General features: G+C 37.8%; 1 pseudogene; it reads right to left on the reverse strand.

Moving 5' to 3' along the window:
* Nucleotides 1-1,756: 1,756 nt before the first annotated feature.
* On the reverse strand, nt 1,757-3,316 carry LOC149193755 (casein kinase 1-like protein HD16 pseudogene; annotated as a pseudogene).
* Nucleotides 3,317-3,566: the final 250 nt, after the last annotated feature.

Raw genomic sequence — 3,566 nt, forward strand, 5'->3', positions numbered from 1 at the left:
CAATGCAATAGGTTGTAATGGGGCGACTGACGTCTTTCATCTTTCGGCACACCTTTTAACATACCGGACACTTGCGAGCATATGTGTGAGCATCTTTGAATAATGTGGTCCAATAGAAACTGGCCCGCATAACCTTGTGCGTAGCTGCGTTACCCGCAAATTGACCCCCAGATGGTCCATCATGGAGATCATGCAATACTTTCTCTGAATCATGCGCTTCCAAGCATCTGAGCAAAAATATGTTATCGTGCTTCCTGAAAAGCACCCCATGCACTAACTAATAAGATAATGCATTGACTTTGAGTGCCCTCTTCTGTTGTGCAGATAAGTGAGAGGGAAAGGTGTCGTGCTCAAGATACTGACGCACATCCGTGTACCAAGAGTTCGAAATGGTAGTGGGGGAAGCTCGCTCAACATTGTACATTTCGATTTCATGCTCCCAACCAGATGGATATTGTTCTTTCGCATCTATTGCTTTTGTTGCTATTTGACAAAGACCATGGCTCTTGATTGTATGAAATGGATTGAATTCTAAATCATACTGAAGCATAAAAACTATGGCTGAAGCAAGAAAACTGATAGCTTGGAAACTTAATATGTTAAAATACACGAGGTATTTAAAATAATAATTTATTAATATATATAAGATGTATATGTGATGAATGTTACAATGAGTACCCGCATTTATATACCTAAGCAGGTGTCCTTTCTTGAATGGGCATGTCTTTTAGACATGCCTTTTCACTTAACTTAAAGACTATTTAACCTAATTAATATTTAATTATTTAATCTTTATATTTATTTTATTTTATTATATGTGATGAACTATTGAAGCATAAAAACTATGGTTGAAGCAAGAAAACTGATAGCTAGGAAACTTAATATGTTAAAATACACGAGGTATTTAAAATAATAATTTATTAATATATATAAGATGTATATGTGATGAATGTTACAATGAGGACCCGCATTTATATACCTAAGCAGGTGTCCTTTCGTAAATGGGCATGTCTTTTAGACATGCCTTTTCACTTAACTTAAAGACTATTTAACCTAACTAATATTTAATTATTTAATCTTTATATTTATTTTATTTTATTATATGTTATGAATTACTGAAGCATAAAAACTATGGCTGAAGCAAGAAAACTGATAGCTTGGAAACTTAATATGTTAAAATACACGAGGTATTCAAAATAATAATTTATTAATATATAAGATGTATATGTGATGAATGTTACAATGAGGACCCGCATTTAAATACCTAAGCAGGTGTCCTTTCGTGAATGGGCATGTCTTTTAGACATGTCTTTTCAGTTAACTTAAAGACTATTTAACCTAATTAATATTTAATTATTTAATCTTTATATTTATTTTATTATTTGTTATGAATTATATTCATAATATACCCCCTTCCTTGAGAAGCTTTGTCCTCAAAGCTATATTGCTGGCAATTGTCTTTGTGGTTGTCGTCTCGGCATATGGAAGGCGGAAGGTCTCTGTCACTGGTGGCTTAGCGTCTATAATTCGCTAATAACTCTATTTTGAGTCCAAGGTTGTCTTCTTCTTTTTTCTTTTCTTGTTTTCTCTCTTTTCTTTTAACTCTAATTTTTTCTTTTTTTTTAATAACTCTAATTTTTTTTTTGAAACTCTAATTTTTTATTTTTTTTTTGTGTAAACTATATATATTTACAATTATATAATTATATAATGAAAATTTATATAGTTTAATGTATATATAATTAATTTTATATAATTAAAAGTTATACAGTTTTTCAATAAGGGACATGACTGTACAAAACGGTGCAAGCATTGACGCTGACGGGCTCAATAATTCACGCAACAAATACAGTGAGGGTAACGATGATGGGCGCGAGAGGAGCAGGGATGGCACGAGGGCGTGGAACAGGGACGCATTGAACAAGGACTGGGACATCGGATGAGCGATTTGTGAATGGCAAGGTGACATATGCCCCAAGCATGTGACCGAGTTGACCACGTCTTTGGAGAAGCCCAGGTTGACGTAGCAGCGCAGGCTGTCAAGATCGTAGCAGTGTTGAATTTTGTAGCAGATGTACAGTAGCATGGGAGACAAAGGATGCGGAGAGCAAGGGTGACCGTAAGGAAAAATGTAGGAAGCCAGCGAGATAGAATCGTGCGGATATGAAAAGTTTGCAAAAGCCCACTGATTCGAATGCCTGATCTCCTCCTCCAATTCCGGAGGAAGATCATTTTTAATGTGGAGATTCTCACGGACTTTTTCAGGGGTTTCAAAACTCTGAATTATCTCAGCAATCTTTCGACAAACCAGGCGTGAAAGACTCCTGACATCCAGATAGTGGGTGGCCACTGCAAGTTGCGATAGGAACCCACAATCGACATTGAGGAACTCGACATCCCATGTATCGATATCATGTATGGTCTTCAAGCCACTCGGGGGATGATCCACGTGATATATCCAATATTCGATAACCTTTTCCATAAATTTGTTGGGCACGTCGAATAGAGGAGTGGGCTCCTCATCAAATTTCAAATTTATTACATATTCGAGGAATTGCTTGAATGGCTGAGGGCAAAAACAGCAGAGTGTCTTTGGAGAAGTAGACATTTTTTTCTTGCAAACAAGGAAACCTTTGTTGTCACCCTCGTATCCTTGCCATGGTAATCTTCCACGCAGGAGAAATATTAGAGTATAAGCAAGAGATTCCAAATCATCTCTCCTGCTTGAAGTTCTTCCTAAATGAGCATGCACACTTGCATATCGAACAGTTCCCCTGAAGACATCTGGCCTTTGGTCATAGTCTACATGTTTAGGTTGACTACTGCTGCTATCCCGCCATTTAGTTGCTAATCCAAGGTCAATGAGGTACAATCTCTTTTCATCTGGTGTCCCAGGCTAACCAAGCAAGAAATTTTCAGGTTTTACATCGCCATGAACATAACCTCTAGAATGCATCTTCTCTAGAATGTAGATAGATTCTACAGCTATGCATGCCACCATCTTTGTAGACATTGATTGCCCAGCAGAATTCCAAGCATCCCATAAACTAGGGCCCAACATATCCATAACCATAACATAGTATTCACCCTGACGACCCTTGTAGTGCACACGGGGAACACCATGACTACCTCCAAGAGTGGCATAAACGCCCCACTCAGCAGGAGGGCCATAGTTACAACCTTTGTTGCTCCTGTGTTCAAATTTTAGAGCAACCTCTATGGCACCAGGACCAGTAGTCTGATCAGTGGGACCAAAAACACGAAGACCCACGTAAACTTGTCCAAATCCACCTTTACCCAGCTTCCTTTTCTCCATGGTCGCTATCATCTTCCCTATTATTGACTTCCTTTCGACATGCTTTAACTTCTGCAAATGATTTTTCTAAACACTGAAATGCTTCTTGAATTTCACTAAAATGCTCAATGCATTTAGGATGTGAACGTAATGGCACATTGTGCTGCGAACAATGTTCAAAGACCTGCATGATTATATTGTGTGCCATGGCTCTAGTACCACTGAAGCATAAAAACTATCGCTGAAGCAAGAAAAATGATAGCTCGGAAAA

This window comes from Pinus tabuliformis, chromosome 2_2, assembly GCF_031772625.1.
Source record: "Pinus tabuliformis cultivar Carrire ecotype Pingquan chromosome 2_2, CPIR1, whole genome shotgun sequence".
In the NCBI taxonomy this organism is placed as follows: domain Eukaryota; kingdom Viridiplantae; phylum Streptophyta; class Pinopsida; order Pinales; family Pinaceae; genus Pinus; species Pinus tabuliformis.